Genomic DNA, 17,742 nt, shown 5'->3' on the forward strand with positions numbered 1-17,742 from the left:
GCACTGTTGAAATGGTCTGAGGTTGTGGAGAGCAAATAGCAAGGTTCCCTGTTTTACAGTATGGCCAGTCGCCTCCTAGACTGTCAACACTGTGTGAGGGTCATCCTGACCAATCAACCATTAGAGACCACATTAGAGATTTAGGATTAATCCCCACCCTTATCCAGAAAAAACAGTGAATAATTCCATTTCTAATGGAGTGATATTTGAAACATGTCCCATGATTCATCTTCTCTTGTCTCTCCTGTAAATTCAATTCGGTGATCTTGATGGTGTTTATCTTGGTTGTTTTGGTGGGAAGAAAAATAAATAGCACCACAATTATTGGCCAGATGAAGCTTTCTGAATGAATGCGTCTCGCTTGTGCTGGTGTATGTCTATGTTTCCCCTTTGATCTACCTTTTTTTGTTCATTGGAAGAGAATATTCTGTGACTAAATTGGAGATGTGTAGCCTCATCAGATACTAGTGTAAGGTTATGGGCTAAGCTAATTGTGTGTTACTCCTATGTAGGCCTGTCACAATTATTACATAATCGCCTGATCTCGATTATTTGAGCTGACTGTGATTATTTTTTGCATAATCGCTAGAATCGTCTTAATTTCAATAAGTTATCTGGTTTAGTTTGCTGTAAATGTAGACAATTTGATTTGCAGTGAAATGGCAGGATGAAGGGATTGGCCTGTGCAGACATGTGAGGTAAAATCGGGTAGTGACACTGTGTCAAGGCATTTAACTTCTTATTTGTTATCTATGTTATATCTGACCAGTACAAGTTTTGTTTACAAAGCTTAAAAAGCAAATTCTATTTTTATTTATATGTTCCAGTATTTAATATAAAATTATTTATAAGGTATACAGTATATGTATTATTAAACTACGATTAGGGTAACTCTAGGCTGATAGTGTTATAACATGAACAGAAAAAGACAATTAAATCGTTAATCGCAATTGTTTGTATGACAATCATCAACTAATATTTCATGATCATGACAGCCCTGCTCCTTTAAAATGCTACATTCCTACTCTGCCATCCATTCTAATGCTAAAACGGGGAACCTCAACATAAGAAGAAGAAAGTTTGTGTCTGATAATGTAACGTTGTATAACCGCATCAGATGAAAGCATTATCAGGTGAGGTGACATATAAAACAGACCTGTGGGTCTCATGTGATTTCCAAAGTTACACACAGAATCACATATTTTTATGGTTTCTTATCACTACATATTAAAATATGGCTCTGTCATGGTGAAATCTAAAATATCTTAGAATGATATACTATCAAATTTGTAAGCAAAAGCGACTAGATCTGTCCAATAAATGGGAGTGATTTCATGCGAAGGAGCGGAGTAATTAAAAATGCCATACCTAGGAGATCACATGAAAAGTGGGAGGCCAACTGCTTGTGCATGCAGCATAGCCCTCCAGTGTGGACTGGAAAGAAGCATTTCATCTCCTGTGTTCCAGTCTGCCTTTCCTCCCAGAGCAAAATACACCAGTAATACAACGGAAACATGAAAAGCGCCAGCTCTTCTGACTTGGAAGAGCATTTCACCATCTGTGCTTTTCACTGGTGCATTAGAAAGCTTTGCTCTTTAATGCTGCCTGGCGCCAGGGCCCTGCTAAGAGCCTTTTGTATCGTTTTGAACTCCTGGGGTTGAGGGAAGCACTTTCATGGCTTGGAAGTCGGGTAAATCTGAGACTCAGTTGGATCGTGAGCAAAGGACTACAGGCTAAATGGGCACAAAGTGTGCCAGAAGCTTGTGGAGATGACTGGGCCATTTGAAAGGAACTGGCTAGGGCAGTAGGGCAAGTTTCCTGGGTCAGCTGGGTAATTTCTCAGGTGATGAGAGATGGTTTGGCAGCTACTGCAAGCAGGTGGACTCCCTTGTGATTTCTGACCTTGATGGATTAAATTCTTTATTGTGCAGACATACTGGTTATTTTCAGTCAGATTTATTAATGGTTTTCTCTCTTTTGGAAATTACTGACATGAAAACCAATATTCGATGAGGTTTACAAACATCAGGCAGTTTTCTTATGGCTCTCCCCTTTTTTCCAGTTTATGCGCCTTGATCTGACAGATGCTTTTACTTTGGGCAGCATGTAAATGAAATTAAATTGGCAGGGAAGGCAACAGCCAAAGAGCCAAACTCTAAGGTGATGGTGTGTCCTCCTTTACTGTTATATAGGTTACCATGTGTTCAGTGTTAAGAATGGAATTGTTCTCTGTCTTGCTCGAAACTCTAAAGCACTCTAAACCTCTTGACATGATTGGAGCCCAAAAAACATGCATTTCAGTGGTGCTACTGCAAATGTGGTTATTTCTCCACACTGTGACGGTTGCTCAGTATAATGTCATTGGCCAGGGGAAAATGGGCTGGAATGAACGCATACCATATGGTCCTTGAGTAAGCACAGCAGCAACCCTGGGAAGGCAATTGTATGCTGGTTGTGCATCTTTCTATTTGACAGACCCGTCCTCATTCAGAAATGATGACATATAACCAGTGTTCTTGCTAAATGCTTCTCATGAATGAATGAATGAATGAATGAATGAATAATATGTCACCTTCCAGTCACAGTGGCCCCATTTTTGAGCTGCAAATCTTTCTCCTGCAAACACTGAAGGCCACATAATGTATGTTTTAATTCTGAATTAGAGGATATGAATTGAATGATATTCCAAAATTTCTTTTTTTTTATTTTTACAAGTTACACAGCTGGTATTTTATTGATAGCTTAAGTATTTTATTTTTCATCATATTTCGAGTCTGATGTGGCATTTTTAGAGTAACCATTGTAAATGTTTAGGTTTGTTCATGCAATAGGAATGTTGTTTTAGACACGAGGTACAGTTTCATTAAAGAACATAAGGAAGCTTTCTGATGATCAATTGTAGGAATGATGAGGAAGGAGTCTGCAATAAAGCAAATATTACTTTGAGAGTTAAAAATAAGTTAAGGGATAAAATGTCTTGTGTGTTCACATTTTGTCCTTAATTCAGATGGGATTTGTTATGATTACAGGCTAATATATAAAATATGAATACAGAAAAACAATTGACTGTGGTGCACCGTTTGATAAGATGCAATAACATTTTTCTATTTAAGGATAGTGCATGTGTTATAAATACGTTTGTAGTCATAAGTGACATTTTAATTGGAAGTTACATTCTCATAATGGCATATTTTCAAAATTGGGTTTTATGAATTACAAATAGTAATATCTATTTATTAATTACAAATAGATGTAAATCACTTTGATGTGACCCCTGTATGACCCCTGTATTCCAACTGCAGGACTTCGGACCAATTAAACTGTCCTCACCGAGCATTTCCAACAATTAGGAAAATTTCTGCATTTTTTCTTCTCTTCTTTATTAAACTGTGCATACACTGAAATCTGTTCATCTCTGGAAAGAGCCTGTAAAAGTGGTGGTGGGAATTAATATAGAGGAAACAATGTAGAGTATAGAGTACATGCTGTGTGAAGTGTCTTAATTAAATTCACTAAATTAATCTAATCTATCAGAATATCCAGTTCCATCTGTCAGTTCTCCATCTGAGTCATCCTCTATTTTCTGGCCTCCTTTCTGTCTTATTTCCCTACTGTTATTTCCAAATGTATTTTAATGCACTAAAATACCATAACTAATTTTTGTGAAGCAGAATCTGTCTCATGTCATTTTAAGCTCATACTCAACAACATATCTTTCATTCAGGTTATGGGTGATATACCAAGGCAAATAATGGTGCTTGACGTTTCCGTCATTTCTTCCACATTCACCAATCTCAGGTAGCCTGAAAGGAAAGGGCTTTTATCAAAGGTTACCTTTATTTCTTGGATTTGGGGAACAGAAATGTGAGCACAGAATAACTTACTACCCTTTATTTTCTATGGATGTCATAGTAATAATGTGTATTGTTAACATTCTGAGTTATATATTAATAGTATCCTATTTTATATTCAGTCTCATAATTGTTCCCATTTTCCAGTTTTTAGTTTCCAAGTTTTGCAGAGCTCCAGCCCTTTGAGTCATACAATCAGCCTACATTATCCATATTTTTTAAATAGAATTCATTGGAAACTGTAAGCAAATTCACTGTGCAAATGACTGTGCATTTTTCAGTAAAGGTAAATAGAAAAAATAGCTATACCGTTTATCTTTTATATTTGTAAAGCAATTGTGTGAATAGGGGAATGAACATATTTGAGCAAAGGGATTTTGTCAAATGATGGGGCAAATGATCTGGCAGGCTATGAGTGTATGTATTTATGCATATATAGTCAGTAATTCATGGCAAATATTAAAATAATTAAATAGCTCCACCGTAGCAGAGGTTAATGTATTCTATTAATGCAGTGTTGGTCCCTTATTATTTTTAAACTATCAAGAATTGATTGGTCTCTGTGAGGTTAAAATCTTTGGCAATGTTACTGCTTACTGCACATGCTGGAAATTTCTACTTAGCTCTTAACTCTTTAGTCTTTATTGAGGAGTTAATCCATTCATAAAGTAATAATTCACTCATAATTACATTTGAATCAGTCAAGGAATACCTGCATTTTATGGTTAATTAAATGTTCATATTAATTATGTAAATTATTTACTTGTTAGAATATTTTGATATTCAGTCTTAATTTACTTGCCAAAATAAAGCCACCATTTTCATTTCCAGATTGCCTTTTGTTTTTGTTTTGTTTTTTGAGCTACACAAAGTTAATTTTCAAACGATTCTTGACTCTGCACTTCATTTTCAGCATACTTTTGAGCTTCAAAAGTGTTATTAATTCAAGGTGTGGAACAGTGACCAAAACATTCACAGTAATAATCCCTCTGCCAGCAGAATTGTCCTTATACTTACTATATATCCTGTTCAACATAAAATGAAGGATCTGATTCTTTTTAAAATAAAAACCGAGTGAGAACGAAATCCTGCATTTACAGTGAACCACCAGGAACAGGACTTCAATAATTTAATTAACGATAGGTTTATCCAAATATCCATGATGTGCAGACAAATGGAATAATTTAAAATCAGAGCTAAACTACTGACACACCTTTATTTGAGAATAAATGTATACAGCAAACTTAATCACACAGGTTTTGAACAGGGTGATTCCAGAGTGACGTGATCAACCAGAAACACACAGATAGGACTATCATATATAGTACTACCTACAGTATATGCATTGTATTGCCTGGACACATTCTCGTTAAGGTGGTAACAAGAATTTGATGGATCTTTTTCAAACTTTGCCAAGCCTTTTTATGGGTGACAATCTGGAACTGATGAAATATTGAATCAAATCGCCCCAAAATGGAAATAACATCACTCAGCGACAGTAAAGGGAAGGGTGACTGCAGGCAACATTTGGCTATGTGAGTGTGATAAGATGGATGTTATTACCACTTCATAGATACACTATGTGGATGGAAAATTTTCACCGGAGATGAATCGGCCCAAAATTGAAGCAGCAGCACTAGGGGGCAGCAGAGGTCATAAAGGGAGGGTTCAGAAGCCATATTGTCAATGCATAAAATTTGAAAGTATGGATCTTTTTCAAACGTCCCAGGAACATTGTATAGCTTTCTGGTTCACAAACTGTGGGTAGCAAGATGATTTTATGAATATAAAGTTTTTTTTTGTCACCAGCTCCCCTTATGGTCAAATTTTATCGGTTGCAATCTAGTAGGTGATTGCCGAAAATTTATCATGGGGGAATTTATAATTGTGTCACCCAAGCCCTAGTCGTAGTTAGTGGTGGGAAATGAACAGGCAGAGCTCTATAGTTAACCTGATTACATTGAATCAAGCAACAAGTTTATACCCTTATGTATATTTTATCAGATGACGAAAGAAAAACATGTCGTTTCATATTATGCTCGATCGTTTATTTAGTTGCAAAATACACGTCTGTTTACGGCAACATTTTTTCATCATTTGGATGCAGTGTTATACATGTAATTAAAGTTTAAACTCGAACCCACTTTCTGGAATAGTTCAGTATAGATCCGGATATCCCCACATACATCATCAAGCGAGAATACCAGGGAGGTATAGGCCAACTGAAAGTGGTTTCGGGTTTAATCCTTAACTATGAAGTTAACTTTACATTCAGTTTTCCAGCTGTCTTTTTACAAAAGCAAGCAACACGTACCCCTTAATTGGTATTCCTGATTTCTTTTACGGGTGAATATTAGTTAATATTTCAATGTTTGTATGTGCATTTCACCTTCAATAGCCCAGCTGTCCCAGATAGCAAAATTCTTTTGGGCCAGATCTGGCCCACACTATTCATTTTCCTTTGGCCCAGATACCGCAAAGAATGACGGCCCTGTGACGGCCCAGACCTGGATTTTCTGATTTGGGCCATAACAGGCCCAGTGACGGCCCAGACATGGTTCTTCCTGATTTGGGCCATAACAGGCCCAGTGACGGCCCAGACATGGTTCTTCCTGATTTGGGCCATAACAGGCCCAGTGACGGCCCAGACATGGATTTTCTGATTTGGGCCATAACAGGCCCAGTGATGGCCCAGACATGGTTCTACCTGATTTGGGCTACAACAGGCCCAGTGACGGCCCAGACATGGATTTTCTGATTTGGGCCATAACAGGCCCAGTGATGGCCCAGACATGGTTCTACCTGATTTGGGCCATAACAGGCCCAGTGACATCATAAAGCACAATGGATACACAATTGATATCAATAAAGTTTATTTTTACTTTTACTATAAACAACATATAAATGCTTTTCAACAAACCACTGATTGATATTTAATTACACTTTACTTTGTAACATCAACAGACAGATGAGGCGTTTAAAGCACTTCACAACATACAAAATATCTAAGAACATGGCCCTGTAAAACTGGTTAATAAAATGTGAAATTTGGGTGGTCAAAAACACACACAAAAAAATCCAAATACAAAACAAGTAAATACATCACAAACAATGGAATTAAGTGTCATTTGCCCTTTTTGCATGTTCCTTCATTCCTCCATCCCTGTCAGGTGCCAACTGAAGCCATCTTTGAATGTTTTTCTCTGCCTCCTGGTCCGTTGCACTCCTAGTTAAGGAATTTTGCAGCCACAACACACAACACAAAACTATTAATGCCACCTGCTTCTAAGGCATAGAACATAAATCATACCATCAAGATCAAGACAGCACCCAACATTTATAGTATAAAACAATTCCAAAACACATACAGTAGTACACAAATAAGGAGATATGAATCATTATGTCCATGACAGAATATCATGAACAAGTAAACAATATTTAAACAGGGTTGTTAATTTCACCATTTAATTCACAACACGTCAAAGTTGTATGCATATATGTATGCAATCTGAAATGTAATATCTGTTCTGATCTGACATAAAAAACACTCATTGCTGAACTGTAACTGTCCAGAAGGCTGCTATATCCAATACTGCACAGAATATATGATTGTTCCATATGAATTTCATCCCTGTTTTTTTTTACTGTGACTTTAATATGACACACAACTTTACCAACTTATGATCATGCATAACTGATAAATCTGTCGATTGATCAATTAGACGCATATATATATAAGGATATATTTCCATCACTAGGAATTAAATGCACAAAGTCGTAAATTGGAACTTGCGGTGCTCATTTTTAACCAAACAAGTTTCAGATATCACCAGCAACAAAGGAGCAGTGGACTGAAGTGACATGTCCCCCATGAAAAGAAAAAAATAGAAGGTGCAGGTTTGGATTAGCTGTGGCGCGAGCTTTATCACTTCTCAGACAGAGAAATGTCGTTTGGCGTGGGAGATTGTTGTGTTAAATGCGTGTGTCCCACACACAATACGTGAGACTTGAGAGCTCTGCAGATGTAATCTAACGTTAAACATCTGATTTAAACTCAAGAGCCCTGTATTTAATATTATGTCAAGGCGTGTGACTTGTTTGAACCGACTTTTTAAAATGAACGATCATTCCCAACATACCGTTCCGACAGAATCTTAAGCTAAAATCTCTGACTAAAAAGGTTAAATGGAACTTTAAAAGTAACTGAAATATTTCACTTACCACAATTCGCTCGTTATTATTCAAACTGAATCAGCCATCTAAAGTCGATCGACGCCGTCAACAGCCTCAAAGTCCGGTGAAGTTGCAGTGACGTCTAAAGGACATTGATTGGTCTAAACTGAAACGTTAACGCCCACTTATTTCAGGATTGGTTGTTTAGCGTAGATGATCAAATACCGAACGGTCAATAGAAAAGCCATATACACAAAGTATTCCAAACGGGTTTATATTTTTAAAAGACAAGATTTTAGAGAAGATAAATTAATGTTTTCATTTGTTTTTACTTTTCCTTTTTTAAGTAAACATGTCAGATGAAAAATAATGATTGACGATATACCGTAGTTAACAAAAAATATCCAATAAGTTTTAATGGTTTTCCAATGTTAAACAAAAAAATTATCATATCAGTGGGACTGTACTATGTCAACAGCTGGTGCTTGGAGTCTTTTTGTATGTCAGCCATTGGCCCTTTATTGTGTTTCTCATGATCTTTAGTATAGGCTTTATCCCAAACAGACAGTGGTTATGATATAATAGAGAGCAGAGCCTTCAGCCACAATTTTATGCCAGATGAGGGTCAGGTATGGGACAAAGCATTACCAATGCTCGAACAGACCCAGGTGACATCTTGCAGATTTACATATACAACATAATGAAATGAGAACCTCATATATATTGCCTTAGAAAAGGTGCAACGAGAATGATTCCTGGTCTTAGAGGAATGTCTAAGGGCTACCAGTTTGATACATTTTTCTTAAATCATGTATAATAAACGCGTTTTAAATGCTTTCTTTTAGATATTGCCATTTTCAAATCTATATAAATGCAAATGTGATTAAAGAAGAATATCAACAGGATAAAATTAAATTTTAGACGCCATGCTCAATGGTGAGTTGTGCTATTTTTAGAACAGTCACAGTGGGCAACTCATGTGGTCCTTGGGGGCGCCCTGGTGCCCGCAGGCACCATGTTGGTGACCCCTCCTATAGACTGTAGTCAGAATGATCTTCCATGTTAAGACTAGTTCTGGTTCGAATTTTTTTGAGAATATTTATCTGACATCAGGCCAGAATTTTACGCCAGGTGAGGGCTAGGTACGACACAAATCATGTTACCAATGCTGAAATGGATGACTGTCAGCCAAAGTCGTCCGACACGCAAAATGCCGACTGTCAGCCAGAAACGCTCGCCGCGCTCAGAACGGTTCTGGCCCAGATTAAAAATGCCGACAGTCAGCCAGAAACGCTCGCCGCGCTCAGAACGGTTCTGGCCCAGATTAAAAATGCCGACAGTCAGCCAGAAACGCTCGCCGCGCTCAGAACGGTTCTGGCCCAGATTAAAAATGCCGACAGTCAGCCAGAAACGCTCGCCGTGCTCAGAACGGTTCTGGCCCAGATTAAAAATGCCGACAGTCAGCCAGAATCGCTCGCCGTGCTCAGAATGGTTCTGGCCCAGATTAAAAATGCCGACAGTCAGCCAGAATCGTCGCCGTGCTAGGCCCACAATCGGCCCGCAATTTTTTACCGTTGCTGACAGTGAACCGAATGTGCCACAACTCAGCGAGAATCGGCCCACATGTGCTTGCTAACTGGGCAGCAGTGCCGGCTTGACGCCAGATCTGGGCCAGACCTGTCTTCTATGTGCCTGGGCCACATAGACCAAACCACAATCGGGCCACATCTGGCATGCCATAATGTAAACAGTGCCATCATTGCCAGACCTGGCCCATATCTGGTTGACATACCACTTGCCATGCCAGAACTCAGCCAGCAATGCCGGCTTGACGCCAGATCTGGGCCAGACCTGTCTGCTATGTGGGGTCTTGTTTACAGTCACTGGTGGTGAATGGACACAGAGCAATTATTAATAAATCCACAAATATATATTTGTTATTAGCTTTGTGTAAAATCATATCCAAAAAAAAATACAGCAATTTTTACTTGTGAAAAGGGTTCTGAATATTTCTTGATCACTTCCTGTCTATTTGTCGATCACATCACATTTGTCACTTTCCTCCTATTCATTTGCGGATTTTTTCCCCAACTCATACCGAGGCTGATCTATAGAAAAAGATCACAAATGTATCACTATCCACAAGTATGTATTTTTATTTGTATTGTACAAAATCATATCCACAAAAATATGGAGCGATCTGTAGACCTGAAACGGGTTTTGCACATTTGTGGATCATTTCCTGTCTATTTGTGGATCGCGTTGCATTATTTTGTGACCTCGCTCCTTTTTATTTGCGGATTATTTTTACAATTCGTACCGCGGCGGATTTCTAGAAAAAAAGCCATAATTATGAGGTGCAGCTGCAACATATATCGTTATCGGGATATGAGATTACTTATATTGGGATATGAGATTTTGGTCATATCACACAGCGCTGCTGAGCACTGACTTATTGTTCTGTTGCCCTGTGGAGACATATCTTTCGAATCAATCAGCATTTGGAGGAATGCATGCATGGATAGTGGAAAACTATGAAAATCATGCAGAGGGAATGCAGAGATTCTTCTCGAGTTATCTGAGAGAGGTGCTTTATAGCCTTGAGGAAAACAAGCACCCCAAAGGAGACCTATGAAGCTTGTGCTTTCTGTCCCCCAGCAAAGACTACTTTCTATGTGCTGCGTTCTTGTCCATTACCAGAGTGTCTTCTTATATTTGAATAAAACAATCCATTTTTTTCCCAAACCCCATCCTCTTGGTTGCTGTTCATTAACTCCATAAATCCAATTTATATTTGCTTTACCTAACAGTAACTAAATCCCCTATAGCACTGAAATATTCTAGGTGGTTTATGCATTCTATGTATTTGTCAGTAAAATGCTAAAATATGGCTGACTCTGCATTCTCAGTTTTGGTAAGCGTCTGACAAACAAGCAACTGTATAAAAAGTGTTTTATTTTTCTTTTACATAGTTGCACTATGCAGGATTATCATCGAGTTAGGAAATGCAGCTGTAAAGAGTTGTGGTATTAGGCTTGATGTTTGGATAAACCCATCGTTAATTAAATTATTGGATTACAGTGCCTTAAAGTATTTAGCCTCGATTCAACGTTCTGCATGTCTCTGATAATGGATGTTAACAGAATTAGATACATGTGTTTCACATAATTACACAAAGTTTAGCTTATATTTACAGTATACTGTATAGTAATAGTAACACACAGGGCCCTATCATACACCTGGCATGGCATAAGTATCTCTGCTAGCATGAGCTCGACACAGCTGTCATTCTCCGGTCCAGCACTTACGAAATCACAAATGTAATTGCAGCCATCTGAATGTCGGCCTTAATTTGTTTTTTTTTATATGGTACTTCATTGATCCCCATGGGGAAATTTTCTTTTCATCATCCCCCATCTTACTGTCCATTAGAACAACCTTGACAGCCACCTGTTGCAGTATCCAGGGAGCTGGGGGTTAAGGGCCTTTCTCAAGGACCCGCAGACGTGCCGAGGCTGGGCTTCTGATCACAGGCACAGAGACAGTCCACTGAGCCAATGCTGCCAGTGAATGAGATGGAGGCAGGTGTATTGCTGCCACATTGGTAACTTGAAGCAGCAGAAAACAATTGCAGTATTAACCAATTAAAGCCTGGTCTAAAGTCAATGGCACAGTATTTCAGTTTTATTTTAAGGGCACATTATTAGGATATTAACGTACCTACATTTGTGCGCGCACAGAACATGTACTGTATACTGCTTGTTACACACACAGGGACCCACTGCAGCACATAAACATGGAGAAGATTAATAATAAAGATATTACAACGTGAAAGGTCATTAATTTGTACCTTATGATAATTAAGAAATATATCCTAATGGATAGTCATAGTGTTTATCAGAATTATCCAACAGTAGTAATGACAAATTAAATTCGTTAATTATTACAGTTGGAACCCCATATCCGTGATTTCAGTAACCGCAGTTTCAGGTACCAGTTCAGTTTATCTTGGTCAAAAAAAAGTAAAAAATTTGTACAAACGTTTCATAAGTTTCAAAGCGCGTACCAAGCAAGCGTAGCTTGTAAACTAGTGAGTACCTACAGTAGGCTAATTTATTTTTAAACAAATATGTTTTTCTCATTACAGGTTATGTACAGGTACATGATGTAATATTTTTCATTGTAAAATGAATAAAAGAGCTCTATGTTATTTCAGCGTTCCTTTGTCTTTTGATGGATATGAAATGCACGATTTTCATTCCTGTTACCCCATAATACATGTTTTTTGCTATATTGCTATATCTCTTGAAAATTAGGATAAAACGTGAGGATCACTTTCATTTGAGAGAGTACAGTAGTGTATTACAATATACGATGTACTTTATTATTACTGTATTTAATGTCGTCCTGACTGTTCGTAATGCATCAATGAAACTTAAACTCAGGGGGCTTTGGTGGAATCCTGCTGTCTCCGTAAATGGTCTGCTCACGCATTTTCACTTCATGCAGGAACAGATCCATTTCGTCTGTAAAGAAGCACTCTTTTCTGCTACCTGACAAATCTGCCATATAATACCAATCCACCAAGGTACATGTGCACTTGGCTTTTAAAGGGAATGAGAGATTACACTCTGATTGGTTTATAGCATGTTATGCCCCAAACACGCCAATAAATAATTACGAGACCATATACAACCCTTTTGAGCCATGCATTTGGTGCAGTGACCGTTTTTTTCGCCATCAAGCTAGCAAAAGTGGATTTGGCCACGCCTTAAATGAATTTGTGCCATGCGTTTCAGACCGCTTTAGATCGTTGAAATAGGGCCCCTAATGTCACAGTGTTAAAAACTAACCAATAATTGATTATACTACCAGCAGTTAATGCAACCTGACACATTATGTACTTATTCATCAGCCTCTGACTGCACAATGGTTGGATTCTGATCCCGTCCCTGCAAAGGACTGCTTGAGCTCAGTGACATCTTTGGGCTTGCAAACACAAAGTGCTAATTGCAGGTTTTGCTAAAATACCTCAGTAGGGTTTAGATGCAATTAGCCCACTGAGAAACTAATTTTCTTTTCAGCTATTGTACACTTGCTAATGTGTTTCAGATCATTGTCTTGCTACATATGCCAGCAGTGCTTTAACCTCATTTTATACTGTAACAGCAAAGCACAATGGCCTTTGATATTTGTGTTTGGTTTTGTAGCATTTCAGCCAAGTAGTTTCTCTTTTCATTCATCTGTTTGTCAAACACAGTTGCAGAACTTGCAAATGGTTTCAGGAAAATGAAGCAGAATATTCATGGGCTGTGGATCCCATGTTCTAGAAATCATTTTTACTTCCTGACCAGTTTCAGAGCTTTTTGAGATTTTTTAAGAGGTTTACTATAGTTCAGAATTTTCATGCGGTCATATTCCTCTGACCATGCATGTCTTCATCAAACCCCCAAAATGACTGTAATCCATTATAGATTTTTCTCAAATTTATTTTGATTTTGTTCTCCTGCCAACTTTAATCTGTGGATAAGGTCCAAAATGTAGTCAGTGTTTACGCCTTTATTCAGTTCACTTTTTATTTGGGTTGTGTTACCTGGGGGTGCAATATATTTTTCACACCTGAATATTGCATTTTTTACCAAAAATAGAAGTACCAAACTCCGTTTCATTTTTTTGTCATACCTCCTCTATATATCATTGTACACCATAATTTATGGCCAAATTTAAGCTGGAAAACCTGCAAAATATTTGAAAATCAGCTTGGTTTTCATGGAAATAGTTAGTTAATTTTAAACAGCTTGAATCAGTAACCATTAAAATACTACAAAGAATAAAACTTTTATATATTTTCCTTTTTCTTGCACAAACTGAACAGTAATACAATGTGGGCATTGGTGGCTTAAGGGTTAGGGAAGCACACTTGTAATTGAAAGATGGTTCGATTCCCTGACCAGCAAGGCACCACTGAGGTACCCTCAGCAAGGTACTGCCCCCAAGCACTGCTCCCCGGGTGCTGAATTATCTGCCCCCTGCCATGTCACATATGGGTTAAATGCAGAGAACACATCTCATTGTTGTGCACTGTGTGCTGTGGTGTGTCAACAATGACCACTGATCTCTAAATTCATTTTAAACACACTGTGTAGACATGTCAAATTTTATTGGACCTAGATGAGGATTAGCCAAACAATGATCCGATTTATCTTTGTAAACAATATTTGAATTTAATTCAAGATGCCTGCTTTGAAGACTTCTTATACATTCACAAATTTCAGTTATATGTAACGCATTTAATCTGGTAGAAGCTAAGGAAACACAGCATGATGCAATAATATAAAACTAAATGCTTCAGGGTTACAAGTTCAAACCGGTTTTGGTGTGGCCTCCCAATTTAACCTCAAGGTGTAGTCTTAGCAGCCTATAACTACAACTGACATATTTGTGTTTTATTTAGAAAAATAAACGGTAATACTTTATAATACTGTTCCGCAGTTAACAGGTAAATATGCAGGAAGTAAGCAGCAACAAAGGAATAGGAATTTTCATTTTGTCTTCTAAAACTGATATTCACAGCCTTTAACACTGCACAAATGTCCCATCTTATAGCCTATAGATACCAGTTAGTCCAAAAAAGCACTGTTCATTTGATGAGTAATGAACTAGTAGTTATTAGAAATAATCCATAGTTAGTATATAATTCCCAATGAGACCAGCAATACTCAATAGTTCCTAATGAAGTAATAGTGAACTACTATAATAATTAGTTCACTATTACCTATTGAGTAATTAAGCATAATTCCTTAGTAGTGAATAGTACTAATTTAGGTGTTAATGAAGCACTACTCCTGCTTACTTCCTGCATATATACCTGTTAACTGCGGAACTATTATAAAGTGTTACCAAATAAACTTTTGTGATTATTACATTTATCTGACACTTTTATCTAAATTCTTCAGAGGGAAGGTGTTACAATTTATGTATGCACTCTAGGATTTGAACCCAAAACCTTTGCAAAATGTTGTACTTGTTGAGCTACTAGAGCCTTTCATTAGGTCCTTGACCATTCAAGAATAAAGGTAATTCATGCCTGGGATGGGCTCCGGAGCCCTGACGCCCCAATGCTGCCTGGGACGGGTTCCAGAGCCCTGACGCCCCAATGCTGCCTGGGACGGGCTCCGGAGCCCTGACGCCCCAATGCTGCCTGGGACGGGCTCCGGAGCCCTGACGCCCCAATGCTGCCTGGGACGGGCTCCGGAGCCCTGACGCCCCAATGCTGCCTGGGACGGGCTCCGGAGCCCTGACGCCCCAATGCTGCCTGGGACGGGTTCCGGAGCCCTGACGCCCCAATGCTGCCTGGGACGGGCTCCGGAGCCCTGACGCCCCAATGCTGCCTGGGACGGGCTCCGGAGCCCTGCCGCCCCAATGCTGCCTGGGACGGGTTCCTGAGTCCTGACGCCCCAATGCTGCCCTCACAAGGAGGATAAGCAATTAGAAAATGGATGGATGTATTTTTATGGTTTGTCACAATTTCATCAACATGTATGAATGTCTGTTCTACAATGAGCTATTTGTAGTTTTTTGATTGACAGACTGTTATTCTTCACATTCTTGCTGAACTCACATAATCGTTATTAACTGACTTATTTGACCACAAAATCCCCATGTCTCCTAGTCTGTTACTGCTCCATGCCAGTAGTCAGGAGACATGGCTGCTGTGCTCTTGCTAGCTTAAAACACAGTTCTGCGGCGCAGTGAGTTTAAATTGTATTCTGAATATTTTTATGATTTATTAAAAAACAGAAATGAGAACTCTTTGGAAGCCATTATTCCTTCTTAGACAATTTCAGTGAAATAGTTTTCTAGGGATCCGTAATGAGGCACTATGAGGACGCTGCATGGCATCTTTTGATACTGAAGGACTGTTGTGGGGAATTGAAATTCCTGAGGCAGTTTAGTGGAAAGACACTATTTTGTATCTGCTTGTGAATTTAAGAAAGCACCCATTAACTGGTCGATCAGCCATTGCTAGGCACACTCCTCAGTTCTCAGTGCCTGAATTTGCATGGAGCTCCTAGCCACTTTTCAATAAATCCCTTCTAATTATTACAGTTGGAACCCCATATCCGTGATTTCAGTAACCGCAGTTTAAGATTATGATTTGATAGCACATGTGCGTTACTTAATCGGAATGCGTCACTTGTCTTTGAGTTTATATATGCTTTTTCAGTTGTTTCATTCTTTCAATTTGTATCCTAAGACAATGTGGGAATGTACTTCGGATGTTGGACTAAAGCCTCTTGGATGTCTAGCAGCTTAAACCTCATCTGCTCTTTATTATAACACCTGTTTCTCTGCCCCCTCTTCCTGTTATGTGGTGTAATGCAGTCCTCTCATTTGTTGATACAGCTTAAGGAGAATGAAGGACTGCTTGATTTGATGCGACGGATCTCCGCACTAATAGAAACATGACTGAATCCACGTCACATAAGAATGAGATCGTAATTCAAAAAGGATTATCTATGCATCCCTACAATCCAGTGTTGAGTTAAAAATGTTATCTTTCAGTTTAAGTGGAGGCTTGTAGAATGGCTGGCCCAGCACCAGAAGAGACGCAAACCATGACAGACCATGTATGAACGGGTTGGAGGAGTTCATCACACCCTCATTTCCCGTCATTTACTTAATTCAGAATGAACACTGCAGGGAAAAAGTCACAGTCATGTGTAGTTTCAAGAACAGCAAACCAGAAAATGATTTTTAAACTGAAGAATTAAATTACCATCTGCCTATAATTTGAGAGTGTCTGTTGTGGTAATGGAATTTCTACAATAGTAAGGGGACACAGCTTGTTTAGGGTTTATGAGGCTTGCAGTGAAATGACCGTATTGTTTGAGTAATTGCTTATATGATATATAGCACAAGGCAGGAACCAAACCTGGATGGTGCACTAGCCCATCGCAGTGTGCACACTTACTTGGAGAAACTCAGGCATTGACCTTGGCTGTGTCCCAATTCAGGGGCTGCATCCGTTGAATGAGGCAATCTGCATAGCCTTTACAGCCTGTGTCCTTCGAAGGTCCACACAATGAATTTTGGACAGGTTGGCCTTCAATATAGGACAGCCTTGTTGTATCACTGGGAAGCATTCATTCTTTGAATGTAGCTTTAGAAGGATGCAGCTCCTGAATTGGGACACAGCCGTAGTAATTTAGGTACTCTAATGTACTTCATTTGCATGTTTTCAGACTGCCAGTAGAACCAGAGGATTCACACACGTGCAAAATGTTAGTGTGCGGTGACAGCTTTAACAATTGTGCCACCGTGTGCGTCATCACTAGGCAGGCACGATGTGTAACGTTAATATACACATTTTATGTCGTGCACATGCAGTTCTCACATCTGTACAGTACATCACAACTGTAATAGGCAGCTGGGTTAAGACAACAGGTTATGCTAAAACATTTTTTCTCTGCCACAGGAAACAAAACTTAGCAAGTTCTGCAGTTTTAATGGTACTTCCTTTTCAAGATTATCTGGTATATGTTAACAAACATCAGTGTAAAGCATACCACAGCTGCTTTCGCATGAGCTCTGCATGCGTTCTCTGAGCCAGTCAATAATCATTTTCCATTCTTGCTGTCAGACTCAGTCATAGACTGTGGTGCATTTCCGAGAAATTTAACAAAAATGAGTGAGGAGGAGAGAAGTGAACAAAAAC

General features: G+C 38.7%; 1 protein-coding gene and 1 long non-coding RNA gene across 2 annotated transcripts in view; one reads left to right on the plus strand and one right to left on the minus strand.

The window, feature by feature from the left end:
- Positions 1-17,742, plus strand: part of LOC111840526 (caM kinase-like vesicle-associated protein) — a 47,495-nt gene that overhangs the window by 11,070 nt on the left and 18,683 nt on the right. The gene's annotated exons all lie outside the window — the stretch shown is intronic.
- Positions 6,708-8,276, minus strand: LOC140591643 (uncharacterized). Its single transcript, XR_011991916.1, has 2 exons — positions 8,073-8,276; positions 6,708-7,077 (listed from the first exon to the last, which is right to left on the minus strand). It is a non-coding gene; the product is annotated as an uncharacterized lncRNA (long non-coding RNA).

The sequence above is a fragment of the Paramormyrops kingsleyae genome, chromosome 6 (assembly GCF_048594095.1).
Source record: "Paramormyrops kingsleyae isolate MSU_618 chromosome 6, PKINGS_0.4, whole genome shotgun sequence".
Lineage (NCBI taxonomy): Eukaryota > Metazoa > Chordata > Actinopteri > Osteoglossiformes > Mormyridae > Paramormyrops > Paramormyrops kingsleyae.